This window comes from Pseudochaenichthys georgianus, chromosome 15, assembly GCF_902827115.2.
Source record: "Pseudochaenichthys georgianus chromosome 15, fPseGeo1.2, whole genome shotgun sequence".
In the NCBI taxonomy this organism is placed as follows: domain Eukaryota; kingdom Metazoa; phylum Chordata; class Actinopteri; order Perciformes; family Channichthyidae; genus Pseudochaenichthys; species Pseudochaenichthys georgianus.
This window is the reverse complement of record NC_047517.1, coordinates 13,286,443-13,308,649: the sequence shown is the minus strand read 5'-3', so window position 1 is coordinate 13,308,649 and position 22,207 is coordinate 13,286,443.

The following is a 22,207-nucleotide window of genomic DNA, read 5'->3' as shown; positions in this document are numbered from 1 at the left end:
TTTAAGCAAGTTGCTGCGAAACCCAAAATGCAAAGCCCTCAGTTATTGTGATCACACATTAGGCAAAACACCAGCAGCCCTATGTTAAGTTGGAGTTATTTTTAGTTTTGAACCATATGGAAAATGTAACTTTTTTTGGGCAGATGGTCAATAATGTCTACATTTCATGCCAACATTTGTATGGAATTAGCTGCCGCTGTCACTGCGACTTGCCACCGCATTAATGGCGGCGCCTCTGGATCTGTCTATGCCGAATAAATGCCAGCATTGAAAGCAGTTTTTAAGGGGCCAAAAACACAGCAGGAGTATTGAAAAGTTGGAAGCACAGTTAGAAATAATAAGCTTTAAAATAGAAAACAAATATATTACCCCCAAAAGTCGTTGACAAGTAAACAGCACATCAATCCGGAACTCAGTGTTGCTGTTTGTTTTTTAAAGGATATCCCTTGATCCTGCGCTATTTACAGATTATTTTCCAAGAGTTCCCCACTTAAAGGAATACAATGTGATTATATGTTGTATAATCTAACGATATGTACTCTGCTGCAAGCTATCTGGGTCACATGTCTTGTTTTTGTACTGTACAAAAGCCACTTTCCCACTGGGGATTTAGATTGTCAGCACTCAGATTACACCGCTGGTTCACTTTTAACATGAACTACACACATGCACATGCATACACCGTACAAATCATACACCTTAACCTGACAACACACACACACACACACACACACACACACACACACACACACACACACACACACACACACACACACACACACACACACACACACACACACACACACACGCCTCTTTGCACTCTGAAGCTTTTTGGATAGAGGTTTGGCTGTTTTTCTCTGAACAAAACCAAATTGCCAAAACCATATGCATGTGCCAAGTCCCTGGTATGCCTGCTTTTACTCAAACTCCCCTAATACTCACACACAAACACAGACACACACGCATATCCTCTCTCCCTTTTGTCACAACTTATGTAAAGACTTTGTGTGTGTGTGTGTGTGTGTGTGTGTGTGTTCAGGGGAGAGAAAAACCTTGGTGACATTAAACACGGTTGACGGGGAGTGGGCAGAATAAACAAGGTCCTGAGTAGAAAGGCTGCCCTTCAAACACTCCATACTCAGAGCATAGGCTCGGGATCAACTGTGTTTATCAAAATCCTGGGGCTACAGAGGGAGAGGGACAAAGAATGAGGAAGGGGTAGAGGGTGGGGGGCTGAAAGTATTGAGGAGAGGATAGAGAATTCCAAAATAAAAAAAAAGAACCTGGGGAATACGCATGACTAAACTCCACCCTAAATTGACAATGTACTGTAGTAATAATAACCTGTTTAAAACAAGGTTAGAAAGTGTTTAGTGGAGAAAATAAGCAGACACACAATGCAAATAGACAGCTGTTTAAAGGTCCTACACAATGGAGCAAAGAAGCTGCATGAGAAAAAGTACTAGTAAAAAAGAACATTAAAAGAAACATTAAAATAAGAAAATAAATTAAACCAGATATTATGAAAGTTCCTGCCAAACATACTTGGAAAGCAAACCTAGAAAATATCATTTTAAGGATGACTGCCAAACCGTTGGGTCTCTAACAGAAAAGGCCCCAACAAATGGACCTGACATATACTGTCAGTGCAGTTATGAAACCGGTTGAGGTTGATGTTTCAAAAAGGTATTTACAGTCCGCATTTACAGCCATTGTCTATACAGCCTTTCGACTTGAAAGCCAGTGTATCAGGTTGGCTGAGTTTTATTTGTACATGCCTCCAATATAACCTTATCTGTATTCCCCGAGCCCCGTAGACCATGTCATAAGTCTGTATAACAAGTGTGTCTGGGTCCATGTGGGTGTTCATCCATACGCATATGAGATCAACTGAGTGTCTGTGTGAGTGCGTACACTTTGGACTCTGATCTCAACTCACAAAGCATCTTCCAGTGGGACAGGAAATTGTGTTGCAATTCAGAGTTTATTACACGAGCCACAGTTCAAAGGCAGAGCCTAGAAAAGCATCAGACAAATCTGTACATGTATGAGAGGGGAATCCATTTCACAGCATAACTCACTCCTGCTCTGAGTTCTCTAACACAGACATGCTAAAGCCACAATATGAGCTCACAAAGCACAAGTCGGCCTCGGATTGGGAGAGCTCGGCTCTATTTGCATTAAAGCCTGAGCGGGTGAGCCGACCTGTTTCTTTGTGCAGCGGTTGACATGAAGCACTCATTCAGGCTTAATAAAAGAAAAACATATCTTTTCAATTTTCTTTCAGGGTATATAGCCAGGCAGATAGCTTTGGTTTGATGTGTTAGTTCGTCGAGGTATCAGTTTCTACATCCACCCCGATAGAACGCTTTCATCACTTTAAATATTGTTTAAAATTAATCCAACAGAAATGTGTATTTAATAATCCTTTTGGTTGAAGGAATGTTTTCATTTGATAGTGCCGATGAAATCAGATCCCAATTCACGTTCATTGGATTTCAATGGAGGCCAAAGTTCACAATCAGATATCTAGAAATATGGGGAACAAAACCAAAAGTATGACTAGATACCAAAAGAGATTGAAAATGTTTGATTTCAATAAAACAATGTTTCCATGATAACTTGTCTTTAATTCATGTTGGTATTCTGAACGATCTGCAGATAAGTTATACGAGACGCTGGTCAGAGAATAAAAGGAGTGAGGATGAAAGGTGTTTTCGTGTAAGTGTATTATCTTACAACCACTGTGTGTGTAGTGCATCAGGTTTCAACGTTACAGTAGGGTTAATCTTACAGCATGCAGAAAATCTCAGCATGCACACACACACACACACACACACACACACACACACACACACACACACACACACACACACACACACACACACACACACACACACACACACACACACACACACACACACACACACACACACACACACACACACACACACACACACACACACACACACACACACAGTCGTCTAGCAACTTGATGGAAAACAAAGATAACAATAGACGCTAGTGTCAGGTTTTCTAGAAGGTGTGAGAACTTGGCAATCGGCCACACATAAACACACACACACACACACCAACAATGATGAGCTTTCAACACGTCACCTGCAGTATTGTGCTGTTTTCTAGTTCCACACTACATCACCCTTACCTCCTCTTTTTCCTTAACACATTTTTATAAAAAGAAAAAGATTGGCTAAAGAAAGTAGAACATATTTAATGTCACATGGAAACAAATACTAGGGTTCAGGATTCGCAAACCGCTCCACCTTAATGTAATGTATATATTATATTATAAATATTATATTGAATCATATTGTCAGTTGTTACGCAATATTTTCATTCTACTACTGCAGAAAAACAGAGAATGCAACACAATAACTTAATAAAAGGAGCGCTAGTCGGACATCAAATGGTGGAAAACAACATAGAAAACTGACATTTGTTTGTTTGCATATTTCATTTGAGGAAGGTTAAATCTGATGTGTGTAAAGCGATGAGGAGACGGTTTAGATCTGTTGTGTTTTCATGGACGTCCAAAACATACACTGGCATTATCATTTCCATTGCACTTGGTCGTATTTTGTCTAAAGTCAAAGATGAATCTTGATTGGGTCAAATTTGACCCCGAGTCACCCAAAACAATTCTGCTGGGTCTCCCCAGACCCGAACACCAAATTATACACTTCTTTTTTTAGAGACCTTCAGACTTGGCTAAAATTGTCAAAATCAGTTTTTTTGTGTTTATATAGCTGTTGTGGAGGATATCATGAAGCCTTGTTCCGTTAAAAAATACTCCGTTATTATTTAATTTTAACTTGAAACGGGTCACGGGAGACCCGAACACAACATAAGGGTTAAAAGCTTTTTTACGATGTTTCAAGATTTTTCAAATTGTTGACGTTTCAATGTGTCTTGGTGCTGAAATGTGCATAAAAACAGGTGTTTGGAAGTGCACTTAATGTCTCTACCCCTCCCTTATTCTCCCCCTTGCATCCCTTCCAAATATAGCTCAGTAATCAAAGTGTTAATCACAATCCCCAGACTTTGCAGACACACAAGCCCTCTTTGTTTCAGTACTGAAAAAAAACAGTTGAGCACAGATAGAGAGAAAAATCTTAAGTCACGTTCGTGGTCAATTAAGCTTTACAAATATTTTAAATGTGCTGTACTGAAACAAGCTCTCCGCACTTCAAATAAAAATCATCAGAGGGCTTACCCCCAGAGTAATCTGTAAGGGTTTAAGTGTTTTAGTGGGGGTCGCACATTAATGACTTGTGCATGTGTGCGTGTGTGTGAACATGCATGGCTGATCCACAGCCCAAATCTTAACCAGCGACACGTTATGAAGAAAGTAAGTCAGACATGCAGGCTGTGAACATTTGGCCTGGCTCCAAACTAAATATAGGAAACGCACTGTTAATTTATGGCAGGTTGAGTACAGCCAAAGCAATGTATAATATGTACCGCTTTCATCCGCCCAGTATGTGTGTGTGTGTGGAATGAGTCCTTTCAGATGGCAGAATGATAACATTGTTCTTTGCTATCCAATTACATCAGTATGGGCTCTATGTGCATGTGCAGACAGGTCCAACCTTTAACTGCATAACATATTAATGAGAGAAAACAAAGTGCACTCTTTACCTGCTGTGTAATTCCCCAATTTAATTTGACTTGCAAAAAAAAACAGCCGTTATGCTGCCTGGCTGTATCTAGAGTTATTAACGCTGAGTAGGCACATTTGTCTTTTTTTGGTCTCAAACATTAGACTTAATAAAATATTTGGACATAGAACTTCAATTCTTAAAAGTAAAGTCAATGACAAAGAGCCTAAAATGTGCATTACCCCTAATATCCAACAGGGGACTGGATATTTAACGGTTTAAAAATAAATTATATAGAAGTTTATAAGAAAAATTAACATCTCATTTGATTAATTTAGTTAGTTAACTAAATACTTTTTGGCCTCGATCGCTAGTATATAGTCTTCTTCAATAGCATGATATTTATTTTGCGAATGTTGGTACCATTAAAAGCAAGATAAAGTAAGCAAGTTATACTTTAAGGTGTGGCTACCTTGTGACAAGTCGCTACCACGAAACAACAAGGATAGAGACTCATAAGTGCATATCTTGGTGCTTCTGGCTCAAAAAAACTTAGATGTTGAGAACCAAAATACTAAACTTGAGGATACAAAGCAGTAGTCAACAAACACATTTGTGACGTTAGGGGGTAACATATACAGCCTACGTATCAAACTTGTGACTTTCTCATAGTCGATATATGGGATGGCTCTTTAGGCTCTTAATGATGTTTAGCCGTACTGAAAATGTAACAATACGTTTACACAGTTTATAAAAAAAACATTTGTAACATTGATTCCTGTCTCACAACTGTCAAAAAACCATGCTCCGTTGGAGAACTGTTTGTACTCCGACAGTGGAGGGTATTCTACAGTGGAAGTTGGTGACGCAGCTAATGAGCTACGATAGCTTCCTCTTTACCCTGACTCTCCTTACCAAACCAAACAAATACAAAACCCACAATTATGTTTGTGTGCTGACATTTTAGGCTCCGTTTATGTATGCCCCTTTGTTCAATATAGTTGTTTGTGCTACTTTTTAATCTCCTTGAACTGCAAATGAAAGAGATGTTTTCTGACGTATGAAACCCATAATTTCCTATGAAAAAAATACATTTTCCACTCCTATCTCTTTCTCTTGCTCTCTGTTTAAACTTTTCAAGGATTTATCCTGCTGTGTGTACCAGGAAATTGCCCCATTCTCCTGAACAGGATTCAAGTTTGTTTGTTTATCTGTCTCCTTACCAACAGAGCAAACCACACACACACACACACACACACACACACACACACACACACACACACACACACACACACACACACACACACACACACACACACACACACACACACACACACACACACACACACACACACACACACACACACACACACACACGCACACGCACACGCACACACACACACACACACACACACACACACACACACACACACACGCACGCGCACACACACACACACACACACACACACACACACACACACACACTAGATAAGCTTGCACACAAACATGCATGTACATACTTGTACATATGCCCACATAAAATGGCACACAAATGGCACATGCCGCAGGTTTGTGTGTGTTTTTGTGTATTTTTAGAATCTTGGTTGTATTGTTCAGCTGTGTACCGAACCATTGGGAGGTCTGATGACAAATCATAAGGTCCAGCGACATGTTTCCTGTTTACACTGCTCTACACAATAACTACCCAGCTGACGCATTGAGGAGATGCTTACAGTAGATGTGTGTGTACAGTATTGTGTGTCTCTGCCTGTAAGTTCTTGCTCGTCTGTTTGTGTGTTAGCATGTCTGCCTGCCAATGATTTGTTGCCTTGTTATGTTAAAGCCAGCAGCCTTGGTACATATTCCAGAATGCTAATTCAGAAAGAAAATATTATTTCTCAGATAACTGGACAATGGTGAGCAGTATGACTGCAGTGTTGTTACTGAAACCAATCTGCCTTGCATGTGGAATGATAATAGAGGCTGGTGAAATAGTATTATATTATTCTATGGATCAGCAGAAAAACAAGCTATTGTGACATTACTGTCAGGCTGTGTTATAGTTACCACGGGTTAGATTAAGGTTAGCCTGCCACAAAAATGTCTTCAATCAAGAATCAAGTACAAAAGGAGTAGCTGACAGACAGGACTTAAAGAAAACCATAAGGATAAGAACAAACTGAATAAGAATACACTTTTTGTTCATCACAAAGCAGTGGAAATTAGAATTTGCTGGTTAGTAAAAAGAAAAATATCCTAACAAGGCCAAGGTTGCATTCACTTGCTCCCTGGTTGGTCCAATTTCTCAAGTTGTTAAGTTGTTCCTCGGGGTATCGCAACACAGTCTCACTCCCTGATCGTCCATTAGCGACGCTTTGTCAGGGTCCTTTGGCGTGCAGTTGTGATGCACCGAGTCTCCTTCAGCTTCATAAACAGACGCAAAGAGCTTTCAACTGATTGCAATGTATTCCCATGAGGCCCCACGCAATGTTATATGATGAGACCCTCTGTTTCGCGAGTGTCGACGGGGACGGGGGACGGGGGGGTGCTAGTGGAGCCTCGTAGCGGCGAAACCGTGCCGCGCCACACTAATTGCGCCGCATAAGCGCATAGGTATGCCGCATTTTCGGCTCAGTTGCATTCAGAAAAATGCATTCAGTGAGAACGAGTGTATTTATCCCAGAGTAAGAGTAATCTCTCTCCACAATTCCACTTTTTCCCATAATGTCCGTTTCGAAGAGACGGCATTGTGACGGCGCGCGCCCCTGAGGGCGGCCGCGGTGCGTTCGAAGACCTCAGTAGAGAGAAGAGTCACCGCAGCGTGCGCTCCTCCACAGGCTTTTCTGCAGACGAGGGAGCGCGGCGCGACGGTGAGACCGACGGCCCCTACACACGGCGGCGTGCGTTGCCGCTTCAACGCTTCTGCCCATTCACTTTGAACGGGGTGACGTCACGATTCGCCGAACTGCATTGTGGGAGCAAAGCGTAGCTTCTCTCGCGGTGCTCGCTGTAAAAGTAGAGCAATGTTCTACTTTTGCCGCCTCGACGGAGGCGTCAGCCAATCAAATCCATCGTATGTAAATCTGACAGTACAAGCACTAGCCAATCAAACCGCGTGTATGTTGGGAGAGCCAGACCGCAGTTATTTCCCATACGTCAACAAATGGAGGAGAAAATGATCGTGGCGGTAGGGAATCACCCGGTACTCTATGACCAGTCCCTCTTTACATACAGGGATACAAACCGGAGGAGCCAGGCATGGGGGGAGGTGGCAGAGACAGTGAGAACTGAACTACCAGAACTGGTAGGTTTTTCGCTTGTTTGGGGAGTTTATATCCAATGTACTTCGTTTGAATGGACAGCTAGCAAGCATAGACAGTATATTTAGCCAGCATGGATGTAGCATGAATGCTTTGCTTTGTATGTCCGGTGCGGGACATTCATGTGATTGGTTGTTGGTCGTGTTGCTCGCGTTGACTCCCCAAGCTCAAGACACGCCCACCGCCAAGCGGCAACGCACGCCGCCGTGTGTAGGGGCCGGAAGCAGAGGTGCCGGCACGGAGATCTCGTGCCCGCGGCGCCCTCCACCTCTTCAGCCCATCCCGTGGAACCGGCGTGCCGGCACTCACCGGGACGGGCTGCCCGTCTTCACGGATCTGACTGGCCTGGCGGGGGGAGAAAATCTCTCCGCCAGGGACGAGAGTGCGAATCCCGCCTCCTCCCTGTATAATGCACAGATCACTACGTTTTCTAATAAGAATGAGGTTGATCTGTATCCAAATCTGTGTGTCTTTTGTTTCTACAAATGCTACACTTACACACAATGTTAACCGTACAAATTCCCCATTCGCTGCCCCAGCTGTAGCTCCTGTAAAGGAGGTGGCTAGTGGGCATGCGCAGATGAGAGGGATGAACCGCAGGGAGTGCTATCTATAAAGGAGAGCGCTATGCGGGTTCAGGGACATTATGGCCGGCGTATTGCTGTCAGAGAACACACTACGCCTAGAGCAAAGACTCCAATTAATGCAGTTTTCCATAGTGGTAAACAGTGGCGGCACTAGGGGGTGGCTACTTGGGCTCAAGCCCAGGATGTTTTCTGAAAAGCCCCGGATGTTTCACTTAAAAAAAAAGTTTATCATTTTTTTTTTTTAAATGTCTCGGGAGTAATGTGCAGTACCTGAGTCCACCAGAGAGGCATCCGCTGCGGGACATTAGCCTGCGTTCTGCGTAGCCTGCCCTGAAGTAGAAGTGATCTTTCCTAGTGCCTGACAAGTTTTAAGCTAATCAGTGACCAACCGCTCAACCGCTGCGCGCCCACGGCATGAGAGTTTTTCTTTTACCCAGACGACCTCATAGTCATGGCCGGGTCCAGGGAACAGGCAATGCTTTGCACAGCACAATTGGTCACACACCTAACCAAATTAGGCTTTGCGATCAATTGAAAAAAGAGCACCCCCATACCTCACCAACAGGCGTTGTAGTTGGGAGTGGTGTTCGATGCAGGCGAGCTACGCGCCACCCTGTCAGAGAGCAGAAGTGCGTCCCTTCTCCGGGCGGTTCACAGGCTCCGACAGGGGGCGACAGTGACAGCTTTAACTGTCATGCAGACTTTGAGTTTCATGACGGCTCCTCACATTGTGGTCCCACTGGGGTTACTGCATATTCGCCGCCTGCAGAGGTGGTTCTCCAGCCTGCGTTTGGATCCCAAGAGGCACAAACGGCGGCTGGTGACCATCCCCCCCCTCAGTGGAGGGCAACCTCCGGTTCTGGGGGTCTCCTGGGCGCCTCCGGAGGGGGTCTCCACTGGGACTGGTAACCTCCTACATCACAGTGTTCACGGGAACAGGATGGGGAGGGACCTGCCTGAAGAGGGCTATAGGTGGGCGATGGTCTCTAACAGAAACACGACACAGCAACCTCCTAGAGCTACGGGCGGTAGTGTTAGTCCTCCAGCATTTCATGCCCCTAATTCAAGGGAGACATGTATTGGTCAGGAGCGACAACAGCAACACAGTGGCTTATATCAACAGGCAAGGCGGAGTCCGCTCCGCCGCCTTGTTGGCCACAGCGGAGAGGCTGTGGTTATGGGCTTCAGAGGTGGTGTTATCTCTGAGAGCCCTCCATATCCCTGGACTGGAGAACAGGGGGGCCGACCTCATGGTGAGGGGCGGCCCCCTGCCAGGCGAATGGACGCTTCACCCAGAGGTGGTGAAGCAGATCTGGGCCCAGTTCGGGAGAGCAGAAGTGGATCTGTTCGCCAACCGGCGCAACAGCCCCTGTGCCCTGTGGTTCTCCATGGCCCTGAGAGACGACCCGCCTTTAGGGGTGGACGCGTTTGCACACGAGCCATGGCCAAGGAAGCTGCTATATGCCTTTCCACCGCTGCGTCTCATTCTCCCTCTCCTGGAGAGAGTGAGTCGAGAACGCCTGGCAGTCATTCTGGTAGCGCCGGATCGCGTCGGGGCTCTGTGGTACTCAGAGATGACACAGATGAAGGTGGGCCAGCCCTGGGCAATTCCCCAGTTCTGGGGGGCGAGGTCTCAAGAGGCAGGTGCAATCGGGGCGTTACCCACTCTGGGCCGTCCTCTCCAGGCTTGGCTCCTGAGAGGGACAGGCTGAGACAGGGTGGATTGTCTGACAGTGTTATTCAGTCTATCCAGGCAGCTAGAGCAGGATCCACCACAGCCTGTTACAGGCCGAAGTGGCTGGGATTCAAGCGATGGTGTGAGGAACGGAAAATAGAGCCCCTATATTGTGAGTTGGGCTCTATTTTGTCCTTTTCACAGTTATTGGTGGACAGAGGACTTGCTCATTCTACTGTAAAGTGTTTGCAGCAGCCATCTCGTCCTGTCATGAGGGATTCAACGGCAGGTCAGCCTTTTCTCATCCACTGATGTTGCGGTTTTTACAGGGGGTCAGGAGGCTGCGCCCAGTAGTGCGCGCCTCCACCCCGCAGTGGGACCTGCCGCTGGTGCTCGAGGCTCGAGCCATTTGAGCCTCTAGAGCTCTCCTCCCTGAAAGCACTGTCGTGGAAGACAGCGTTGCTACTTGCCTTAACGTCAGCCAAAAGAGTGTCCGAGTTAACCGCTCTGTCGGTGCACCCAAGCTGTTTACTGATTCGGGGTGACCGGGGCGGGGCGACACTCAGACCGAACCCCTCCTTTGTGCCCAAGAGCCTAAGGAGTGCGTTCAGGTCGAGGGCTATTCAGTTGGGGGGATTTAGTCTTCCACCCCATGGTGGGGCCAGGGAAGCTAAATTACACCTCCTCTGCCCGGTGCCCGCGTTAGCATATTATGTGGAGCGCACAGCTACCCTGAGACGCACTGAACAGCTGTTTGTGTGCTTCGGGGGCGGGGTGACTGGAAAAGCTCTGTCCAAGAAACGCCTGGCAGGCTGGCTTTCCAGAGGCATTGCACACGCCTACGAGCAGGCAGGGAGAGCCTGTCCCACGGGGGTCCGTGCGCACTCCACACGAGCTGTGGCTGCGTCGACAGCTTTATTCAACGGTGTGAGTGTGGAGGACATATGCACGGCGGCGTCCAGGTCCCTTCATAACGTTTTATCTCTTGGATATGTCTGGCTCTTTCTCAGCGTCTGCGCAACACAGGACTGCTGAGGAGGGGGGGTCTGTGGTTCAGTTGGCATCTGTTCCCCTCCCCGGGCGTAAATGCGCTTACGTTTCTCCGGACTCCTGGACGGTCGCGGGGTGACGTAATGCGCTTTGGGCCCTTACAGGGCTAAAGGGCTCCCCTCGCCTGCCTGGGGGCAGGAGGGGGAGAGCCCTCCATACTATAGTCCGTACACACTCTGCACAGGGTCAGTGTCTGAGTGTGGGGACATAGAGGGCACTTGCGCTCTCCCCATTCTCTTTAGGGACTCAGGAGAGAGGGTGCATAGTGAACCCATACAGCTGCGGACTTTCCCTGTCTGCTTATAAGCGGACGCAGGGGAGCCCTCAGCACTGTTTTCGAGCGCACTTTAATGCGAGGCAAGGGCGTCAGGGTGTGCTCTATCGGCCGCAGCCTGGACTTCTCCACGGTTACAACCGAGGGAGAGGTGAGTGAGGCGTAGTGGCTGCTAAAGCCGGTCAGGGACAGTGAGGTGGAACGGTGTGCTGGACGACAGTGCGTGCATACATCGGGGCTCCGCCCACTGTACCCATAGAGCCCTCTACCTTTGGGCACTGTCTGTCCCGCTCGCTGAAGAGTGGTGTAGGATGGTGGTCAGGAGGCGAGGCCTCCTTTTATACGGAAGTGAGATGCGCACGCATTCAGGTAGGCCCGCCCCGGGGCCGGCTACGTCTATATAAATCTCAGTAGGTGAATGCTTGAATGATAAGGTAGTACCCATAGAGTCCAGTAGAGGGCTCCGCCTGTGTTAATATAACAAGGGTTACAATATGTAACCCGGCGTTTTGGGATTTGACAATCAATTTTCCTGCAATGTTAACTATGTTGAAGCACTTATTTTAACCAATATTATACATATTTATTATACTCTTATAAGATGTATGTAGATAGAATAAGAAATGTGCAGAATATGACAGTTTAATGGTGGAGGTACACACATATTGATAGATGTCTTGTAATGCACTGTTGAGGAACCTGCGACCCAAGTTCTTCATTCATTGCATAACTACACCGTAGTTGTGTATATGATGTGTCAATAAACCTTTGAAAATCTTGAAATCTTGAAAGGGATGTGCAAAATAGACATTATATACAGTCTTTAACCTGTTAAGCCCTGAGCCTGTTGTTCAGGTCTCAGGCTCGAAAATGACATTCCCAGAACAAATGACCCTATCTTCCCTTCTAAAAGGGTTAAATTAATCATATTTGTTCTCAAAGTAATGATAAACCTGTGAGTTGGATGTAGAAAAGTCAGAATCAATGTAGATGTTTTTTTATTTTAAAGAAAATTCAGATTGAACATAATAAAAAACTGTAAATGATAGTGTCCGTCCAAAGATTCTTTTGTACTTATAGTGAAAACTACCCTTGGGTTAGTAGACTAAAAGCTTTAGGAATCCAAAGTACAACATATAATAAGTACCCTGTATCAAGATTTATGCAAAACAAGTGACATTTTACCTTTTTAGAGGGGTTTAGCAAAAAAAACTCCACCTCTGAGGTGATTTGGGTGGAAATGGGGGTTTTACCGTTTCTCTGGAACCCATTGGTCGATATTGGTGATTGACATCTCTTTCTGACCATTAGAGCCAATCGAATCGAAGGGGAATTTCCCCACACACACACACGGTAAAACAAAAAGGTGGGGGCTTAGCGCATGCAGGTTTGCATCAGAGTGAACGTATCTCTCGCTCTGACATCTGGAAACGGAAAAGCGGGTTTATTGTTTATTGTTTATGGATTATCAGAAATCCTTTCAAAGGGACACAGACACATTGGATTAACCGATGGATTAACTTCAGCAGCATTTCTATCGTTTTAATGCCATTGAAGACCACTTTTGACCAGACAACGACACAGGTAAGCCATGTTAGCGTGTTTAGCTACCTAGCGCCACATGTTTTGATGTCTGTTTTTGTTTATAAAGTCGTGAATTGTTATCATATAGTGATAATGTATGTACCCATCGATTCTGTGTCATCTCACAATGCGAATTGATGTGTTGGATGTGCAGAAAGGATAAATAATAAGGTTTTATGAGTGAGTTTCGGTACAGTAATCTGTTAGCATTTTTCGCTCGTTGCTAATTCAGAGGCTGTGGGTTTATTTGGCCCATGGTGGTGGTGGGGTTATGGTATGGGCAGGCGTATGTTATGGACGACGAACACAGGCCACTCGATTCACAACATTACCCTAACCCTAACCCTAACCCTACCCCTCACACCAGATACTGACTTGTTTTAAAGCAAAAATGCACGTTTCAGAGTGGCCTTTTATTGTGGCCAGCCTAAGGCACACCTGTGCAATAATCATGCTGTCTAATCAGCAACTTGATATGCCACACCTGTGAGGTGGGATGGATTATCTCGGCAAAGGAGAAGTGCTCACTATCACAGATTTTTTCTGATTTGTCAACAATATTTGAGAGCAATGGTTATTTTGTGTATATAGAAAATGTTTTAGATCTTTGAGTTCATCTCATGAAAAATGGGAGCAAAAACAAAAGTGTTGCGTTTATATTTTTGTTCAGTGTAGTTTATTAAATGTTAAGATGCCCTCAGACACTGTTTCCTGCAAGATGTTGCGGGAGGGCCCCAGTACCGGGGTCTCTCGGGCTTAACAGGTTAATGAACAATTAGAGAATAACGAGTAATGAATATGCTTTATAGGGATCTGCAGATAAATGTTTAGTCTTCTCAAGCACCAACTATCAAATATCTCACCTGATTGTTGGCACTTGACAATCACCTTCCCTGAATTTTACTCAGGTGTAACTTAAGTCTGATTTAAGGGTTGTTTATATTTCACATAATTAATCAGAATCTGTAAAGTAATTAAAATAAATCTAGTGGAGTAAAAATACCAGGTTAACCTTAAAGAAAGCTTGCAGGATTACAAAATACCCCCATGACCCCAGCAACAAACTATTCTGTCTGCTGCCGTCTGTCTGGCAGGCGGTACTGCAGCATCAGGACTAAAACCACCAGACTAAGGGACAGTTTCATCCCACAGGCAATAAGACTGTTAAACACCTGAACTTTTAAACAACATCCACAACATTAATCTGGCTGCAATTTACAAATTATTTATCTAATATATCATTTTTCAATCACTTGTATATAGTACAAATTATTGCACTATTTCAAAATTTTACTTTTTGTATTTACTTGCACTATTCTTTCCGTTTATCTGTTTTTTTGTATTTTATTGTGTTATCTGTTATTGTTATCTGTTATCTGTTGTTATGTTGTCTGTTATCTGTTATGTTGTTATATCTGTTAATGTGTTATTGTTTATCTGCGACCTAAGATTTTCATCGTCATAACTACACTGTAGCTATGTACGCATGACCAATAAAAGCCTTGAACCTTGAACCTTGAGTGGAATTACAAAGTAACAATAAATTGCATGTTTTACATGCTGCTGTAACAAAAACATTTGGTGGGGGTGGACTGGTTCGAATCATGTTTTGGATAGTGTGCCGTCGATGGGCTTCATTCTGTTTCAAAGTGCTGTTTGACGCTCGGCGTAACCTTGGCTCACTACCACTCCAACATCCAATCACAGAGCTTGAGGACTAATCCCAGGGTTTTTCAAGCAAAGCGGCTGGTATAGTCCCAAACAATAGCTGAGAATTATGGGTAGTGTCGTGTCTTCCACCATCCTAAACTCCAAAAAAGTATTTGTTTCTCTGAATCGAAGGGGAAAAACACAAAAGCATTGTACACAATTTAAACCAATCAATGTTGTGTAATTAACAAGGATAATCTGGTGTTTTTGAGTTGATGACTAGTGCAGATATCACTGTCAAATCAATCGACAGTAAGGAGAATACTGACTTCCGGGTGTAAAATTCTCTGTTATCCAATGGGAATGGACGCTCACATTGCCTTTAACTGCCGCCGACATGGACGGATGCGGTGCTTCCCTGAGCGTCAAATACCGTCGCCGATGGGAATACATTGCAATCAGTTGAAAGCTCTTTGCGTCTGTTTATGAAGCTGAAGGAGGCTCGATGCGTCACAACTGCACGCCAAAGGACCCTGACCAAGCGTCGCTATTGGACTATCAGGGAGTGAGACTGTGTTGGGTGTCCATGATTCCTCGCATGAAAGCTAGATTCAGTTGGTTTTCTTCAGCGATCCGTTCTACCCTCTGTGTCACGTCTTCTTCCAAAAAACACAAGATGTTGATTGCCAAAAAGGAAAACTTGAGGCCCAAAACCATAGTCCACAAACCAATAGGTGATGTCACTAATGTACAGTCAATGATTCCAAGCAATGGCTTTTGAACTCAGGGTATTTAGGAAACCCCCAAAGATACTTGGTGGTGCCATTTTGTTGTTGACTGTTGGCCTAAGTATATTATGATAAAATAAAGTAAAGATTTAAATCAGGTGGTTGATGGCCTATATCCTGCTTCTAGGCTTCATAAATGCTGCTAGAAAATAGCTGTACTATGTTATTTACGAAGCTACACTGCCTCTCCCGTTATAAACGTCTACTTTACCCTCCCTCTCATTGGACTGTATCCACTACATGTACACTTGAGATGATCTAAGCAGCATAACTGAAAAGATGTGCGTCATCATCTGTCCGGACACCATGCACAAGAACATATGAAAGTGTTTGTATTATCATGTGCTAGTGTGCTTGCCTGCATGTCTGGGGAGGAACCCACCAAGGAACTTAATATCTGGCTGAACTGACAGATAAAGCACATTTATCTGCACATGCTCTTGTGTGTGTGTGTTTCTGTATTCGTCATCTCCTCAGTATTTCCAGGTCCCAAGACCCCAGCTAGACTGTTTAACTGAGCGCTGAGTAATGAAGCCAGCAGATGCTCTTTCAGCAGCAGAAGACAGCAGCTATATTTGTGTTGCACTTTGTACTCTTGAATAATGTGTGAACGTACAGAATAAAATACATCACCCATGTCCCAGTGTAGAACGTGGGAGTGAAAAACATGTGTTTCTGTGTGTTTCTGTTGAACCAGTGTTGCCTAAAATCAGACAACAGACACATTAGACATTGCATTTTCAGTCTGATATTTTCTCCACTCTAAACATGTTTTGTTTTTGGAACAAATCGCTAAAGGAAGAACGTATTTGCCTGAATCAAACATCATTTTATCATTCACGCTTTTACAGACTGGAAAACTTAATTTGAGTGACTTGTAAAACACAAGGTTGCCATGCCTTAAAGCACATCCTTCTTAAGTGTCTATTTTATTGTAAAATGGGACTATGTGAACATCATGCTCTGTTGAAGAACGATTGAGACTATACATTCATTAGGTAAATGTCTAAGGTTACTAATCAAATGAGAATCAGGGTAATTTTCTCATAGGTAGCCTACCTATAAAACCGGACTTCATTTTCGGACTTTACTAGAGTAGTTGCCTCCTGCTGGTCATTTGAAAGAATGCAGGTTAAAGGAACTTCTGGATTGGCTTCACCTTTCACCTGGAGGATGGTTTGATTGACACTTTCGATAGTGAATTTAAAGCGCTTTGAATCTATTGAGAACAGTTTTGAGAGCTGCGTATTTCTGGTATCTAACAGTTGCCAGTGTACTTATTACTCCTCGTTTCGAACAAACAGATGACAACAACTTTGACCACATTGTCAGAATAAGTGAGAAATTATTTTAACTTCTGTTAGACAGCTATATGCCATACATTTTTGCATACATTTACATTAAATATGTATTCAGTATGATAGCTGTCTAACAAACTATAATTTCTCACTTATTCTGACAATGTACTTAACCCCAAATAAAATAACCCAATAAAAAGAGTTGTTAAATAATAGTGAAGTCACGTTGTAATAACAATAACTCATCTCTCTCAAGTTTTCTTTTTGTGCTTTGCCAAAAGCCACTGTGTCAAGTGTCCTACTTGGGTTGCCCTATGTAGTTGTCAAATATGGCGGACCATCTCGCACATGCGCACTGCAGATAAGGCAGGGCTGCAGATCGGGTAGTGAAGTAGTGACACACCACATAAAGACAAGCAGCGTAGAAAGGAGATGCCATATCATGCTAAAATTGTAGACATGCACCGTAATGCAGAGAGACAGGAAGAACAATACGTAGCAAACATTTTATCTTTTTTAAATGGTGTAATTATGACAGCTATTCACACTGCTACGTTGTCCATTCACTTCCGGTAAAAGTTCCTTCAAAATAAGAGTCCCGATCTTATTACTATCAAAATAAAAATGCAAAACGAAAACTTTAACATAAGAAAATATTGGCATACAAATATAATCACTTCTCTAAAAGGTAACTCATTTTAAATATAGTTAGACATATTAAAGGTCATTTACAATAATAATAATAATAATAATAATAGTATTAATATTAGTAATACTAACTTCTTGGAGGAGTTAGATCATCTCCTCACACACATCCCTGAAACTGGCCCTCCCGCTGTACTTCTCGGAGACTTCAACCTCCAGACGGGGAAGATAGACGAACTAACATCTCTGTTATCCACCTTTGCTTTCTCACTGTCTCCCTCCCCACCAACTCATAAAGCTGGCAATGTCCTTGATCTCATATTCTCAAGGAACTGCACTACTTCTAACCTCTCTGTAAACCCGCTCCACACATCCGATCACTTCTTCATTTCATTCTCTCTACCCCTTTCAAAACATAACAAACTAATCTCTTCGCATCCTGCACTTGTCCGCCGTAACCTCCGTTCCCTCTCCCCCTCTACCTTTGCCTCATCGGTGCTCTCAGCCCTCCCTTCCTCTGACTCGTTCCAACTCCTGCCTCCAAACTCTGCTGCAGAAACTCTCCTCTCTACTCTCTCCTCCTCTCTGGACTCTCTCTGTCCTCTCACATCTCGGCAGGCTCGTCAGTCCCCTCCTGCTCCCTGGCTAAATGACGCACTGCGTGCTAATAGAACCGTCCTTAGGGCAGCTGAGCGGAAATGGTGGAAATCCAAACACCGTGACGACCTCCTAATCTATCAGGCTCTCCTCTCCTCTTTCTCTGCTTCGATCTCTCAGGCAAAAAGCACTTTCTTTCAAGATAAGATCCAATCTTCTTATTCCAATCCTAAAAAACTATTTTCCATCTTCTCCACCCTCTTGGATCCTCCCAAGGCCCCTTCCCCCTTCTCCCTTCTGTCAAGCGACTTTGTTAATCACTTTGAAAAAAAGGTTGACGATATTCGCTCTTCTTTTTCTGACTCACCTCTACTCACCGCTGGATCACCTGAGCCACCTTCAACCGGCACACTAACCTCCTTTTCCCCTCTCTCTCCATGTGAGGTTCTTACCCTCGTTACCTCTGCCCGCCCTACCACCTGTCCTCTGGACCCTATCCCTTCAAACCTCCTTCAGACTATCGCTCCTGATATTCTACCGTTTCTCACCCATTTCATCAACACTTCTCTAACTTCTGGTCACTTTCCAAACAGTCTCAAGGAGGCAAGAGTAAACCCTCTCCTGAAGAAACCCACTCTCAACCCGTCTGATGTTATAAACTACAGGCCTGTCTCTCTCCTCCCGTTCCTGTCTAAAACACTTGAACGCGCTGTCTTTAAACAACTCTCCTGCTATCTCCATCAGAACAACCTTCTGGATCCGCACCAGTCTGGTTTCAAGGCAGGTCACTCCACAGAAACTGCCCTCATTGCTGTCACTGAGGAACTGCACACTGCTAAAGCAGCCTCCCTCTCCTCTGTCCTCATCCTGTTGGACCTGTCTGCTGCATTCGACACGGTGAACCATCAGATCCTCCTTCGCACTCTCCAAGAACTTGGAGTTTCAGGCTCTGCACTTTCCCTCCTCACCTCATACCTCAAAGACCGCACCTACAGGGTAACTTGGAGAGGGTCTGAGTCCGACCCTTGTCAATTAACTACAGGGGTCCCTCAGGGCTCTGTTCTTGGTCCCCTCCTCTTCTCCCTGTACACAAACTCGCTCGGATCTGTCATTAGCCCGCATGGTTTTTCATACCACTGCTACGCTGACGACACCTAACAAATTTTGTCCTTTCCCCGCTCAGAGACCCAGGTCGTCGCACGCATCTCTGCTTGTTTAGCTGACATCTCTCAGTGGATGTCCGCTCATCATCTCAAGCTCAACCTTGACAAAACTGAAGTGCTTTTCCTTCCGGGAAAAGATTGTCCCTCTCTTGACCTGACTATCAACATCGGCACCTCTATTGTCTCCCCGAACCAGACTGCAAGGAATCTGGGTGTGATCCTAGATAACAACCTGTCCTTCACTGCAAACATCGCTGCTACAACCCGCTGCTGCAGATACACGCTCTACAACATCAGGAAGATACGTCCCCAGCTGACCCAGAAAGAGACGCAGGTTCTGGTCCAGGCTCTCGTCACCTCACGCCTAGACTACTGCAACTCCCTCCTGGCTGGTCTACCTGCATGTGCCATCCGACCTCTGCAGCTCATCCAGAATGCAGCGGCTCGTCTGGTCTTCAACCTTCCTAAATTCTCCCACACCACGCCGCTCCTCCGCTCCCTTCACTGGCTTCCGGTAACTGCTAGAATCCACTTCAAGACACTGGTACTTGCGTACCATGCTGCGAATGGATCTGGCCCTTCCTACATCCAGGACATGGTTAAACCGTACACCCCAGCACGTGCACTTCGCTCTGCATCAGCCAAACGACTCGCTGCACCCTCGCTGCGAGGGGGACCCAAGTTCCCATCAGCAAAAACACGTGGATTTGCTATCCTGGCTCCAAAATGGTGGAATGAGCTCCCCATTGAAATCAGGACCGCAGAAAGCTTACACACCTTCCGGCGCAGACTGAAAACTCATCTCTTTCGACTCCACTTCGAGCGATAGAATGACTAACAAAGAACTGCTAACAGAGCACTTATATACTAATAAAGGACTGGCTTATCTAAAGCCAGTTGAGTAGCACTTGAAACGATTGGCTCTTTGAAACCTGATGTTCTTATATGATTCTGTTTTCTTCAAGGTTGTGTCTTCCTGGTCGAATGTACTTATTGTAAGTCGCTTTGGATAAAAGCGTCAGCTAAATGCAATGTAATGTAATGTAATACGCTTTATATTTGTATAGCACCTATTACAAGAATTGTAGCCAAACTTGCTTCAAAGCAGTTCACTAGAAACATTAGTATAACATGACAGGATAAAAGCAATGTAGAGGAGCAGCTAAATTTCAACACATATATCCACGAAGATGAATACATGAAAACGTGTGACTCTGACTTGACTTGGACTCTTTTTGGGTGACTCAGAATTGGACTCGGACTCGAACACTCCTTGGATGACTCGGACTTGGACTCGGACTCGAAGAGTGGTGACTCGAGAATGACTTGGACTCGTGAATTGGTGACTGGACTACAACACTGACAAGTAAGTCAACTCGGATCAAAGGGGAAACTCAAAGTCTTGGACCCACGCAAGGAGGAAAGCTAGATGACTAATCAGGTAGGTGATATGATTCTGAGGAAACGTTTTCATATCTTGTCTCTAACCACTCCCACAGCCCAACCTAGAGATTTAGATTTTTTGGGAGGTAAGGGTTGAAAGCTGGTTTCAGTAGAAGCAGACAATCCAGACAGAAAAAAAGAGTAGGTTCGAGATGTGATAACAACAACTCAAACACCTAAGACATTAGCTTTCCGTGAGTTTCGTTCTATAATGCAATCTCAGCTTTTATAAGTGTTGACAACATTCCCTCAGAATGTACAAGCATGGAAGAAGAAACATAGTGAGAAGCGAGCGTGTTCATGCAACTTGTACAAGATGTAATAGGGTGAGGCGATCAATATTTTTGGGAATGTTGATAAAAGTTGCATGAGCATGCACATTTGGACAAAAATAAAAGATTAATTGGATCTTAAAACATTTTGAGAAAAAAGCTGATTACAGGGATAAATAAAATAAATAAAAATACTTCAATGATGTTGGAACTGCTCTTACAATGTTCCATGTTTTTGAAAAGCAGACTCAAGAAGAACACACGAATGAGTCAGAAATGAAATGTGATGTGAAGACTGGAGGGATGTTGAAATCAAGATGTTTGAGCCTGACATGACAGTCAGGTTGACAGGAACAATCTCTCACTTCCTCTGTTTATTGTTTTATTTGAGCCAGGGCAAATAATCACCAATCTGCAGAGATGCACGAACACATATTTTTCAAAAACCTGCTTTCAGCATGAGGCTCAGTCTCCGGAGTATGTATTCTGTGTATATGTGAGGTACGAGAATATAGATCCGAGTGACGTTCCTCTTTTAGATAAGCACCAGTCCTGTGTGAGGACTGAGTCAGAGGTAGAGGTGTTTAACCCAGCTCAAGTGCACACTTCTAAGGCACGCTCAGTCCAAGCCAAACAGTTGTGCAGGTCTTGATTTCAAACCTGCTACAGCTTTTAATGACAGCAGAGTATTACAGCTGCTTTCAAAGACGGAAAGGAAGGTGGACCGTTTACACACTGACCCTTTTGTGTTTGCTTGTATGAGAGTGTGTGTTAAAGGCTGTGGTGCAGTGAAAATCAAAGCCCAGTGATATAGCATTGTTTGGCTTAGACTTAGAAGTAGATATGAGATGTTTTTGCTGTGTAAAAAAACCGTTTACTAGAAACATATCGTAACAGGAATGGTGATAAATGTTTAACTGTTGGTTTCTCCACCAGACAGATAAGAGGTTTGATATGAATTAGTTGCTATGATTTCTTCATTTAAAACCTGTTAGGAGTTTCCTGAATTGCTCATGGCTTCAAATTTTGCAAGACAAAACTTGAAGCTCCAATATGCAACTTCTGGCCCGGAGGCAGAACGTGTATCGTCAGCCGTGCTCTCCTCCCCCACAGTTGGTCAAGTTGCCACACAAGCAGTTGTCACTAATTTTGATGAGCTGTCTACCTGTGAAACAGCAGATAGCCTGAGGCGTACTGACTCAGGTTTGACAACTCAATGTTTTTGTTGTAGGGCTTGCTACT